This window comes from Sus scrofa, chromosome 6 (assembly GCF_000003025.6).
Source record: "Sus scrofa isolate TJ Tabasco breed Duroc chromosome 6, Sscrofa11.1, whole genome shotgun sequence".
NCBI classification, from domain to species: Eukaryota; Metazoa; Chordata; class Mammalia; order Artiodactyla; family Suidae; genus Sus; species Sus scrofa.
This window is the reverse complement of record NC_010448.4, coordinates 147,317,730-147,331,099: the sequence shown is the minus strand read 5'-3', so window position 1 is coordinate 147,331,099 and position 13,370 is coordinate 147,317,730. Positions and strand designations below refer to the sequence as shown.

Sequence of the window (13,370 nt, the reverse complement as noted above, 5' to 3'; positions counted from 1 at the left end):
CGGGCGCGAGGGGCGGTGCGGCACAGGGCCAGAGGCTTCCCGGGTCCCTGGCACCGTTACGCAGGCCGAGCCGGTCCTCCGTCTTCCTTCCCGGGCAGGATGGGGGCTCCTCGGCTGGAAGGCAAGATGGCTGCCATCCTTCAGTTATCACAGTACTGTACCTTTAGAATGGACAGCATCAGCACTGTGATAACTGAGCCAGGGCAGCCTGTCAGTCACTGGGTCGGCCGGCAGCTTCCTTTCCGGCGGGGAGGGGCCGTGTGACTCCCTCCGAAGGCTCCCCAGGGAGTGAAGGACCAAGAGGTCCCCTGCGGCTTCGAGATGTGGCCAAGCAGAAGAGAAAGGAGGGTCCCAGCCCAGTAACCGGTGAGGCTGAAACAGGAAAAGGCCCAGGTGAAATACAGGTAAGACGGAAACACCCACACGTGACTTCCAGACAGGAATGATGAGCCACCGCTTAGGCGGCAGAGGTGCTCCGTGGCATGCCATGCGGGGACTCACCGATTCCACCTCCCTGACCTCAATCATGCACCCGATAAATATTTACTGAGGGACTACTACGTGCCCAGACCTCTTCGAGATGCCCAGGAAATGAAGAGAAACAAGACATGGTCCCTCTCCTCAAAGAGCTCAGAAGCAAATCTGGCAGTAATTTTCACACGTGCCTAACATTCAATAATTTTCTATGTGCTTTCTGCTTTGGTTTTCACAAGACCCCTACGGGATTAATTACTCACTAATTCATCACAGAAGGATTCTGGAACCAGGTTAGGTACTGTTAGCCCACTGTACCGAAAGAAAACAAAGAATCGTTGTACAACCATAAATGTAATAAAATTCACTGAGCAATGAAAATAATAGTAATAATAATAGTAACTATCAAAAAAAAAAAAAAAAGAAAAGAAAACAAAAAAACCTAAGACAGGTTAGGTGATTTGCCTGATCATACCACTAAGATGCCTGACCCTGGGTTCAAATCCATGTCTAATGATTGAGCCTAGAGCTTTTCTCTACCCCAACCTAGCCATTCAATTCCATCAACTGGATAGTCAGCTTACACGATTTATGCCAACAAAAAGATTTCTGAAAACATCTACTTTTGGCCAAAAATTTTTAGTTTTCTCAGTATCTCAGATCATGAAGCAGAAGCCCATGGAGGTTTTATGATTTAAGAAGAAATACACAATAGCAAAAAAAACCAAAAAAACAAAACTTTTATTGTTCTTGCTCTGAGTGCTGAGAATGTATTCCAATTTGTGACACTGATGATAACGTATTTACAGCACACTTGTGGGGTGTTTTTTTCACTACAGTTAATGTAAGTCTACTGTTACGGTGAAGGATCTCTAACAACCTTTGGAATGCCTTTTTAAAAATCAACACAGGGAGTTCCTGCTGTGAAACTGGATTAAGAATTCGACTCCAGCAGCTTGGGTTGCTGTGGAGGTGCAGGTTCAATCCCCAGCCCAGCACAGTGGGTTAAAAAATCTGGCATTGACACAGCTGCAGTATAGGTCTCAGCTGTGGCCTGGATTTGATCCCTGCCCCAGGAACTTTCGAGTACTGTGGGCACAGCCCAAAAATTATAAATACAAAAATCAACACATTACTTGCTTTGAAATTATCTATAACTTTGAGGTGTACCCTAAAGTCATTCAGGGATGATTCTTCCTTTCAATAAAAAGTACAAAAAGATCCTGAAACTGGAATTCATGCTTCAGCATACCAATTTATTAAAGCCATGATTCACTCTTTTCCCATGTCAGTCATAAGTTCTCAAGTTATTTCAACATGAGTGGAACTTGAGAGATATTTGAAAAATAACGATGTTTCCAATTAGGCATTTGCTCGGTTTCAAAGACTCATTATATGCAAATTAAACATTAGCATTGTACTTCAAATACGTTAGACAGATGCATCAAAATCTTCAAGTCAGCAGAGGTCAGAAAATAGGAGAGGACAGTGAGTCTAGCTCAACCGTCACATTTAAGCACTGTGAAACTGACCTTATCTTCAGAAAAGCTATGTCCAGTGAAATAATCCAACTACACACAAATTAAGACAGCATCTCTAAAGTGAAAAAATATCTCCAAGTTAAAGAGGTCACTGCCTAGGTCTTAGCCAACTGATGTAATACAGAGTTGAAACACGAGAGGGCAACGAAGATTTAAAAAAAAAAAAAAAAAAAAAATTGGATCCCTTAACCTTAGGTTCCTGGAAACAGTTGCACATTTTCACCAAAATTATAAACATCTGCTACATGAACAAAGACACTGTGGTTATCTGAGAATAAAATTTTAGATAGGTGATCCACCAAAAAGGATAAAAAGATTACCACCTAACATTTCCTGGCCGTAAGTTCTGTCAGCTATGGAAATGAATACTTAACTCTGAGACCCTTGAAGGTAGCTAAGGATGGAAACAAATAAAACTCTAATATACTCAGCAGTTCTTAGACTTCTTCACAAAGACGGAGTACCGATGCACCTGAATGTCTAAATAAGAGGTTGACAAATAGGAACTTAATGTTTATAACGTGCTGCAAAGCTGAAACTCATTCTATAAGCCATGACCTCAAATCAGACAACCAAAGATTTTCCATACAAAAAGTAAAGAGTATTTCCCTATTTTTCTCTCACCTCTTTTTCTACTGAAACTGGGGGAGGCGGAGAATCCGAGAGCCAAGAAGACAGGTCATAATAAAAAGCAAAGTGCCGTTATTCTGTCAATAGCTGAATTAATATTTTCTCAGAAAAATTCTAAGTCAAAGAAGAAAAATATATGGGTTTTCAGAATTGCATTTTATAAATACTAATAAACACTTAAAAATGCAAACTTTATTTCTTCTTAGAAACTATTCCCTATAAATGTGCATTAAAAAAAACTAAACAGAAACGTTCTTCAATAGATTTTACTTTAAAAATTGAATTTTTTTTTTTTTTTTTGCCTTTTTAGGGCTGCACCTGCAGCATATGGAAGTTCCCAGGCTAGGGGTCAAATCGGAGCTGTAGCTAACAGCCTACACCACAGCCACAGCAATACAGGATCTCAGCCCTGTCTGCAACCTACACTGTAGTTCATGGCAATGCCAGATCCTCAACCCACTGAACAAGGCCAGGGTTGGAATCCGAGTCTTCATGGATACTAGTCAGGTTCATTACCACTAAGGCACAACAGGAACTCCAAAAACTGAATTATTTTAATTAAAAAAAAAAAAAGATGACTGCAGGTGCTCAGGCTACAGTAGGGAACGTTACTGCACAGTAAGAAGAGGAGAAAAAAACAGTGATGCAAAATGTTTTTCTCCAGAGATCAAACTGACTTTAAATTCAGTTATTCTACGATGAAAATGATACAACTGAGAACAATTTCTTCATGATGCATGCACCAAATATATACCATCTAGAAAATCAAGTACTACTGGCAAACTGACATACTAAAAACGTGCTTTTAGAACTTGCGGAATATAAATGCACAAAAAAAAAACATGTCACGATCTCTCTTGTCAAAAGAATACAATGAAAACATGATGATTTTGAACTTCTAGGTATCTGATTATACATTAAATAAGTGGAGTTACCATGAAATGAGCTGCTGGCATTGTAAAATATTTGACACTACTTTAAAACTGTTTACGTAGGTTAAATTTTTTTTTCTTTTTTTTTTTTTTTTGGCTTCACCTGTGGCAGGTGAAAGTTCCCAGGCACGGGGTCGATCACGCTGCTGCAGTGACACCACCAAATCCTTAACCTACCATGCCACGAGAACTCCATAAGTAGGTTGTTTAATTAATCCACTGGTCTTTTACTAAAGTGTGATTTTTTTTTTCTTTCCCAACCTGAAAACCATAGTCCAATTCAGTGACATTGTAAAATGCGCAAATTTGACCAAATTGTCATGTTATAAAAATGTACTGTCAACAGAAGATGGCAAATGTCAACTACTACTTTGTTGGAAGTACAGAGAAGGTATACTTGCATTTTACTGCAAAGTTTTGCTGTTAAACGTATTTAAAAACTGAAGTACCCACTGTGACCCAGCAAGTTACAAACCCGCCAATATCCGTGAGAATGAGAGTTCAATCCCTGGCCTCGCTCGGTGGTTAAGGATCTGGCGTTGCTGTGGCTGTGGGGTAGGTCAGCGGCTATTCGACAGCTCCAATTTGATCCCTAGCCTCGGAACATCCATATGCCACAGGTGTGGCCCTAGAGAAAGAAAAAAAGAGTATTTAACAACTGGAATTCCCACTGTGGCACAGTGGGTTAAGAATCCCACTATAGTTAAAGGATCCGGCATTGCCGTGAGCTGTGGTGTAGGTCACAGACGCAGCTCGAATCTGGTGTTGCTGTGGCTGTGGCGTAGGCTGGCAGCAACAGCTCTGATTAGACCCCTAGCATGGGAACCTCCATATGCGGTGGGTGCAGTCCTCAAAAGACAAAAGACAAAAAAAAAAAGAATACCACTGTAGCAGCTCAGGTTGCTTCATAGGCATGAGTTCCATCCCTGGCCCGGTGCAGTGGGTTAAAAGGATGCTGCATTGCTGCAAATGAGGTACAGGTCGCAGCTGCTGCTTGGATTCAGTCCCCGGTCTAGGAACTTTTTTATGGTGCAACCATAAAAAATTTTTAAAAAAATGAAAAAAACCCTTTTTTTTTTCAAGTTCCCAGGCTAGGGATGGGAGTTGCAGCTACTGGCCTACGCCACAGCAATGCCAGAGCTGAGCCACATCTTACACCGCAGCTTGCAGCAACACCAGGTCTTAAGCCAGTGAATGAGGCTGGGGATTGAATCTGCTTCCTCACGGATACTAGTTGGATTCTTAACCCACCGAGCCACAAGAGGAACTCCAAAAAATAAAAATAAATAAAAAAATTAAAATTAAAGAAAAAAAAGGGTTCAGAAACTAACTCGTGCCAAGGTTAGTGGGAAACCTGGAGTAAAGAGGTTACTCATTTTTTTCTTTCTTTAGGAGAAATAAATTGGCCAAAAGGGCAAGGAAAAGCCAAGGACAACTGCTTTGTGCCAAGTCAGCCCCAATTCTCAGAGAGAAGCACTAACTGGGAGGAACTGCAAGGCGGTGACCTTGTTTTACCCACTCCAAGCACTCACATCGCAACAGTCACACTGCGTAACCTTGGTAGGTCCCCACAGAAGAGAAAAACTAACGCAGAAGCTATGTGTACAAGCAAAGACATGTCTTAGTCCTCGGTTGTTGGGGATTTTAGTCCAAAAAGGCTTCAAGAGACTAAAAACTTACAAGGAAATGGACCCCCCCACACTTCATATTTCACAGATATTAAATTTAAATAGATCTTCTCTTACATGGGCCTTCCCCTTTACCCACGGACTCAGCATTCATAGTTTTAGTCCACCCGTCTATACTTTCAGATGTTGCGCGAGATTTAACTTTTCCCCCCCGATTTTCAGAGTCTGCTTACAAGTCAATGTTATTCTGTTTTCACCTCTGCTACTGTACCCTTTAGAATAACTAGTCGAAAATACATCAGCTGACTTCAAAAATGATCTACCCCTAGCTAACCATCTCCTGGCCGTCTCCAATTAATCTAGGATTTCCTCATTACCGGCAACACTGCCATTTCAAAATGCGGGGTCTGGGTTCTCAAATTCCCTCTTCCTGGACAGCTAAGAGGGGGCAGCACCAAAGACTAGCACTGACCTCCACCTCTAGAGCCCTGGGCTGTTCCAGAAACACAATCACACTCCTCTTTTCTGCAGAGTCCACCATTCTCAGAGCTTCTATTCCTACATCTGGAAAAGGAACACAGTTCTACTTCCAACACGTGGAAAAAAGCACTTTTCTTTCTCCTTGTAACACAGAGGTCCTGCGCTCGGTATGAAGGGTGGTATCTTAAACTGTGACTGAATTTGGCACCGTTCACATCTTATTTCCTCACATCAACAGGCGCGGTCCTGACATCAGAGACTGTTTTCTTCCTGTCCCTTCACAGCATTAATCCCAGGCCTTTCCACAAAATGCAAGCTCTACAAATACGTGACTGATCACTGATCAACTTCTTGATTTCCCAGGGAGTCTCTAAATAGGTCATCCACAAAAAATACAGGTAATGCCTCTGTCTGTGAGTCTACAGGCAAAGCAATCAACAGTTTGTCCTCTATAAAAATGAGCCGACAGTACTAAATGCCCCCCAAGTTCCTGCCAGTGCCATCACTGAATCTAATTAGATCAAACCAAACCCCAAAGACATCTCCGTTCAGGTCAGCAGGATAATTTTTTGGAGGAGAGGGGTCAGTAACCCTGTGGGCCCAATCACCACCAGAGGAACTAGGAGGTGGAGCAGAAAGCGAATGCAGAGAAAGGGAAAATAAAAGTGAGTGGTACCGCTAAAATGCCAGCAGGTGTCACGAGTATTACCATGCCACACACTGTTCTCTGATATATTCTGGCATGCCCAGGAGCCTTATACAACAGCAGCTCTTGCCAGACACACTCTTGCCCTATATTTTCCCAGGACACCCCTAGGAGCCCTTCCAGGACCCTGGACTTCTCTATGGACCTTCCCGAGCGGGGCACGCCTCCGGCAGAGAAATCTGGGAAGAAGTCACCATTAGTCTCATGTACTACAATTGTCACTCTGTGGGCCCCCGAACGTCCACATGGAAAAGAGCAGGTGAAAGTAAAGGGCTGACAGACATGAAGTAACTGTTTCAGGCAGTCACCTCTTTTGAAATTAATCCAGGGAGAAAAAAGGAACAAAGATATAGATCAGCGCTGTCCCGGCAGTAAAAAGCAAGCCACGTACGTAACTGTAGATACTCCAGCAGTCACACTGTTTAAAAGCTAAAAAATAAATAGGTTCAGGTGGCATAACAATGTATTTCATTTCTTGCACCATACCCAAAATATTTTCAGTAGAACGTGTTATCAAAACCAAAATTATTACTGAGGTTTGTTTGTACTAAATCTTTGAAATCCTGAGTGTATCTTACGGTGATAACATCTCAATTCAAACACTACATTTTCATCAGAAATATTCAATCTGTATTTAGATTTCACAAAATTTACAGCTTACAAAGGAGATGCATATGCTCGAGTTGTTTCCTAACCAAATGAAGTTTTCCAATAATCGAATGCATCACCAGTTTTTAAAATTAAAGTTAAAAAAAAAAATAAGGAGTTCCCGTTGTGGCGCAGTGGTTAACGAATCCGACTAGGAACCATAAGGTTGCGGGTTCGGTCCCTGCCCTTGCTCAGTGGGTTAAGGATCCGGCGCTGCCGTGAGCTGTGGTGTAGGTTGCAGACGGGGCTCGGATCCTGCGTTGCTGTGGCTCTGGCATAGGCCGGTGGCTCCAGCTCCGATTCAACCCCTAGCCTGGGAACCTCCATATGCCGCAGGAGTGGCCCAAGAAATAGCAAAAAAAAAAAAAAAAATTCACTTCTTCATCATCCTCGCCAGACTTCAGGTGCCTGTCAGCCACCTGTGACTAGTGGCTGCCGTTTTAATGCAGGTAGAGACAGTCCTATCACCTGCAGTCTTTGATGCCATCATCCTTCATGCAGCACGTCATTCTACAGCCCCCACCAAGTACTCAAATTATGCCAGGTGTTTTCTGCCCTACTTCTAATCCTTAAAGTTTGTTAATACTTTAGTGATGATCATTTATGAAGCAGCCCTTCCTGAAGGCTGAACTCTTTCAGCTGAGAGAATCCGGGGGAAAAAATGGAGACATCCTGATTCAGACATGGGGTTCGTTTTCGAGGTAAAGGTGGAGGATCCTGACATTGCTACGTTTTGGCCAGGATATTAGTCACTCTGCAAAAGTGGCAGGCGTTGTTTATAGTAAGCCTCTCAACTTCCACACTCACAGCAGCTGTCACTGCATCCTCAGATTCCTCGCCTGCAAGTGCTCCCTCCCACGCCCTCCTCTACCTCTAGCAGACTCTCCAGAGCACATTCTTGCAGCCCCTCTTTAATTCATTCTGAAAAGTGCCTGTTATTGTTGACATACCAAAACATACGAAGAATTCAATACACGAATCTCACACCATCCTATGAATCATTCATTGATCTAGGTACCCAACTGATATTGAGAAAAGCTTTTCTGAATCTACGTGGAAAGTACCCCTCTCCCCTGCCCCAAAGGAACCAATTACACAAACTACAGTTTTCTCTCCCCATGTTAAAGTGCAGGGCTCCTCCTGCAGCTGACTTAAGAATTATCTTCTAAATGGAGCTGGATTCTGAAGATAGTACTATTTTGAGCGGTCTTCCTGTTCTGAAGCTCAAGTCGGAAGGGCTGAGGTGGTGATATTATGGAAGGGAGACTGCTGGCTTTCCCAGAAGGGTCTTCTCCAGCAGCTCTGGAAATGCCATGGGGGACACTAGGGGGAACGTGCTCTTCTCATCGCTATCCCCTCCCCTCCCTTTTGAGTCCCAGCTCTTCATTAGCTGGCAAGAAAGCAAGTTCAAATAAGCGTGCACACATATCTACATGTTTTGCTTGTTAAGCAACTCCAAAATGAAAAGACTACGGAGAAGGAAAATGCCTCACATTAGGGAAAAGGGATGACAACCCCCCCATCCTCACTTCCATAAACATCTATCATAGGACTAAGGGCAAGGCGGGGGGCAGCTGATAAGAATAAAGGGATTATAAACTCAGGAAGCTTGAAGGGAAAATGCTGTTGGGCATACTCAGGACAAAAAAGAGACCCCTGGGTCCCTTCTCTTCCACTGTCTTCTCCTCCCTTTTGGACTGGTTAGATTTAGGGCAGGGTGTGCCTTCAGCTTGGGAGGCGTGTTTGGCTCTGGAGAACCAAGAGGGGCCAGGGTGGAGCCCACGGAATAACAGCCAGAGACTGGCTGCTTAGGCCAGATTCTAGGCTAAACTCTCAGGGGAAGAATGAAAGGGGCTGTGGGGGGAGAAGAGATGACTCCACTGGAAGACCCGGTGGGGAATAAAGAACGAACGCTAAGCTGAAGGGGGGTCACATCGCTCTCAATCTAAACGTAGCAATTAGCTGCTGGTTGCTGGCATGTAGGTCCAGAGGCGAGAAAAAATGCCAACACATCTATGGACCACAACTTGCCGGGGCACGGGGTTGGATGTACCCAGTGCCATCAGCAGGTGAAAGCAGCACTTTCTGGCCAATGCTGGGATGGGAAGCTTGGCTAGGAGCTTTGGGGAACAGAGGATTCCCCGCTTTCTCAGCTCACCTCTCCTCCAAAGGGAGGAATAGGAATAGATGTGGTCCTTCTCCAAGAAGGCGGCAGCTGGCCTGCGGGTAGTTGTGCGAGGAAAAAGCTTCCTCGGCCGACCAGGAAGGCAGGGAGAAGCCCGAGGGTCAGCTACCGGGCGGTCTCCGGCCAAGTCCCCTCCCCCTTCTTGAAAACCGACCGGGACCGTCATAAATTACAGGCGGACACCCCCTTCCCCAATAACGTTTCTAATAAAAGAAAGAGCTTCTCTTGCCTACCGGAAAAAAAAACAAACAAACTGCAAGCTCTGGCTGAAGGAAATAAACAGGTGAGCCTCAAGAGGAAGCGGGAAGAGACTGGGGATGGGAAAAGGAACGTGTAGGGAAATCAGGATTCCCCGCCCTCCTCGCACACCCCTCCCCTCTCGCCCCGGAGAATCTGCGTGGCAGGTAGGAAGCTAAAAATGCCTCTCTGACAGCCCCCCCCTTCTCCCAGCCCGGCGCCCATTCTCCCTCCTACCCCAGGTCCAGCGTCCCGGCCTCGCGGTAGCCCCCGGTGCCCTACGCGCGCGGGGCTCACCCTCACCCCGGACCGCCGCCGCGGGGACTCTGGTCTTCCTCTCTCCTCCCTCCTCCTCCTCCTCCGCCTCCTCCTCGCAGACTCCTCCCGCCGGATCCTTCATGTAAACAACATCCAGGCTCTATTTACAGTCGCCGCCGGACGGCGAGGGACCCACGCCAGCACCCTGGAAGAAGGCGGGGGTGGGGGAAAAGCGAGTGCGCAACATTTACACACACCCGCCCCGCCCCTCTGCGCCGCTGCCCCGCTAGGGGGCCGGAGCGGGGGTGCCGGGGGGCTCCCCGCGCCCCCGTCCAACCTGCGCCGCTGCTGACACCCAAGCCAGGGCCAGAGGTAAACCGCGGAAGCGCCCATGGGCGAGGTCGCCCCCCCCACAGCCCCGCAGGAAAAAAACACAGCCCAGCCACCGCAAGCCCAGCCCAGCAACACCCTCTAAGTCCGTGCGGGAGTGCGGCGCCCCGGCTCTCTCCGTGTCGTCGCCCCAGCGCCTACCCCAAGGTGGCGAGCTGCGTGCAGTCCCCCACAGCGGCTGCAGGCGGGCGCCCAACGCCGGGCTGCGATGCACCCTCAGCCCCCGCCGCCACCACCGCCCGGCCCGCCCCGCCGGCCGAGCCCGGCGGCGGCGTGTGCGTGTGCGCGCGCCGCGGCTGGCCTCGCTGGAACGGCTCTCCTCGCCCCTTCAGCGTCCCGCGCCCCGGGGCGGGCGGTGTCCGGCTCCAGCGCGCCGCGAGATCCGGACGGCAGCGACCCGGCTGGCGCTCACCGCGCCGCACCGGCGCGCACACGGACGTAGACACTAGGCGCACTAAGCCCCGCACGGCCGCACGCCTTCCGCCGGCGCCCGACTCAGCGCGCACCCCGCCGCCCCCGCGCCCGGCACGCCGCCCCCACACCCACCTGCGCCCCCGGGGGTCCCGGGCCCCCCTTCCTTTGTTCTTCCCGCTATTTGCATGAGGATTATCTAATGACGCAGCAAGGATACAACGTGCTCGCCACAACGTGACCGTCGCCATTTTTCTGTTTTTATTCTGTCTCTGCCATGTGATAGATTGGGGGGGTGGGGTTGGAAAAGGGAGAGAGACTGGATTAAAAAAAAAAAAAAAAAAAAAAAACTTCCGGGTCTCATGACCGGGAATGGAGAAAAACAAAAGGGAGACGAGACACAACTCCGAAGGAAGGAGATGTGTGTGTGTGTGTGTGTGTGTGTGTGTGTGTGTGTCTGGGTCTGGGTGTGCGCGCGCACTTGCTCGCCCTTCCCTCCTAAGCTCGGAGAAGGGAGGCTCCCGCAGCGAGCTGGCAGCATCTTCCCACCTAGGGAACCCCGTGACCCGGGTGGGTCCAGACTGAACCTCCTAGCCGCGGCGGTCGCGGGTCCGGGTCTCACACTCGGGTCCAACGCTCAGCGAAGCTGTCAGCTTGGTCCTTTCCTCTGGCCGCCTCCACTTGCCCGTCCACCCCAGAGGTCGCGCTTTCCCGGCGGGTGTACGGTTCTGGGTTACGTGTAGAGAAATCTCACTAACACCATGAAGGAGGAAATGGTAAAGTTTAAAGGCTACTGTATTTCTCAAGGTTTAAAATAGTTTGCTTCGGCGCTGTTATGCTTGACAACCGCGTGAAAACACTATGCAAAATCTAATATTGGTTCGAATCCTTTTTTCCTCTCTTTTTCTACTCCCTTTTCTCTCTCTTCCGAAAGCTGGACACACCCTTGTGTTCTGTTGCGTGGGGTGTGTTATGTGGCGACGGACCATCCATCGCGGATTGACTTACTTAGGAAGAAATTTTTACTAAATGGTTGTTTAGGGTCCGGGAGCCTTGTTTAAGAAAACAGTTGCATGGAGCAAGGTGGATTTGTGTTACCCTCATCTCATTCACATTCAGAGGGCGTGATCGACATTGCATTCTCTCCTGTGTCTCGTGTTCGGGGGTTGCTGGAGAAAAAAAAAAAAGTTATTTGGGAACTCTGCCACATTTTTCAATGAGATACAGAATTTTGTGCTTTTGTTTACTACTGTATTTCCTCTGGCCACTTTCACTTTTGTTTCTCTTTAGTTTCCTTTCTGGTTTCTTGTCCTTTTTCGAAATTCAGCAGAAATGGACTTTTGAGTTAACTAGAGTTCCTCACTTTACAGGCGAAGAAACCGAAGCCCTGAGGAGTGACAGAATTGCTCCAAGTCACACATTTAATTCGAGTAAGCCCTGCTCACCTGATACTTGTTAGAGGAGTGGCGATAGAGAGTGAGAGAGGGGGAAGCTAACTGAGCGACCTAGAGCAGCAGTTCTGCTCTGAAATTCGTATCCTAGACATTAAAGATGGAGCGTGCTCACCAGCTCATTCACGTCCTGGGAATGGGGTAAACTGATGACTTCTTCAAAATCTCCCCTCTTGTGATTTGACACCACAGATTTTGACATCTGTTAATGCAGGTTCTGCATCACCTTTCCCGGGAATGTTTGCCATCTCACTGAACAACCCTCCATGATTGCTATGAATGATTTTTCCTAGACTCACAGAGGTGACCACTCCCCCTTTGTACACCCACTGTGTCCGTTCTATATTAGTTTCATGGTGCCTTTCACACTTCACTGTTCAGGACAGTTGATGCATCTCCCTGAGCTCCAGAGTGGGCTGTGAGGATCAGGGCCATGTTCATGCTATATTTTCTATGTTTAGTACCCTGCCTGGCAACGAATGAGCCAATGAAGGTCTGAAGAGGATTTTTTTTTTTTTTCTATAATGCCTTCCCAACCAATTATCTTTAGGAAATTCCAGCCATGTCTTTGGTGAAAGCAGAAAGCCGGAGATGCTTACTGATTTTTACACCTTTACAGACCATTTTTGGCAGGCTTCTTATTTACAGAGCCAAGCAAAACATAATTAGCTTTCTTAATTTTTTTTTTCTTTTTAGGGCCGTACCCTTGGCATATGAAAGTTCCCAGGCTAGGGGTGGAATGGAGCTGCTGGCCTACATCACAACCACACAGGATCTAAGCAGCATCTTGGACCTACACCACAGCTCACAGCAAGGCTGGATCCTTAACCCACTAAGCGACGCCAGGGTTTGAACCGGCATTCTCACGGATAGTAGTTGGGTTCGTTACTGCTGAGCCATGACGGAAACTCTGCTTTCTTGATTTTTTTTTTTAAACCAACTGTCATCTCCCCTCTTTTTACAATAATTGCTTTTCCCTCTTCAAATAACATATAATTCATAGAATTAGTTATGCCAACACTTGCCCTTTGACTTTTGCTCTCATAGACTCCAAAAGATTGGTGAAGTTTAAACTGATTTTACCCCGCTCAGCCTGGAAATAAATGATCAGAGGCAGCATTCTTTTTTTTTTTTTTTTTTTTTTTGCTATTTCTTTGGGCCGCTTCCGCGGCATATGAAGGTTCCCAGGCTAGGGGTCCAATCAGAGCTGTAGCCGCCAGCCTACGCCAGAGCCACAGCAACTTGGGATCCAAGCCGCGTCTGCAACCTACACCACAGCTCACAGCACCACAGCTCACAGCAACGCCGGATCGTTAACCCACTGAGCAAGGGCAGGGACCAAACCCGCAAGCTCATGGTTCCTAGTCGGATTCATTAACCACTGCGCCACGACGGGAAC

The 13,370-nt window shown here is 47.1% G+C and overlaps 1 protein-coding gene and 1 non-coding gene across 5 annotated transcripts in view; both read right to left on the bottom strand.

The window, feature by feature from the left end:
- Window positions 1-10,812, bottom strand: part of JAK1 (Janus kinase 1) — a 246,901-nt gene extending 236,089 nt beyond the window's left edge. Inside the window, exons 1-2 of one of the 4 annotated variants that reach the window (XM_021093532.1) lie at window positions 10,656-10,812; window positions 9,759-9,924 (exon numbers count right to left, since the gene is read on the bottom strand). The gene's annotated coding sequence lies outside the window, so the exon portion shown is untranslated. Of the gene's footprint in view, window positions 1-9,698; window positions 9,717-9,758; window positions 9,925-10,655 lie in introns of those variants that run through there. The other 3 variants (XM_021093531.1, XM_021093538.1, XM_021093534.1) reach the window with 3 other exon arrangements.
- MIR101-2 (microRNA 101-2) lies at window positions 129-209 on the bottom strand. Its single transcript, NR_038515.1, has one exon. It is a non-coding gene; the product is annotated as a microRNA 101-2 (primary transcript).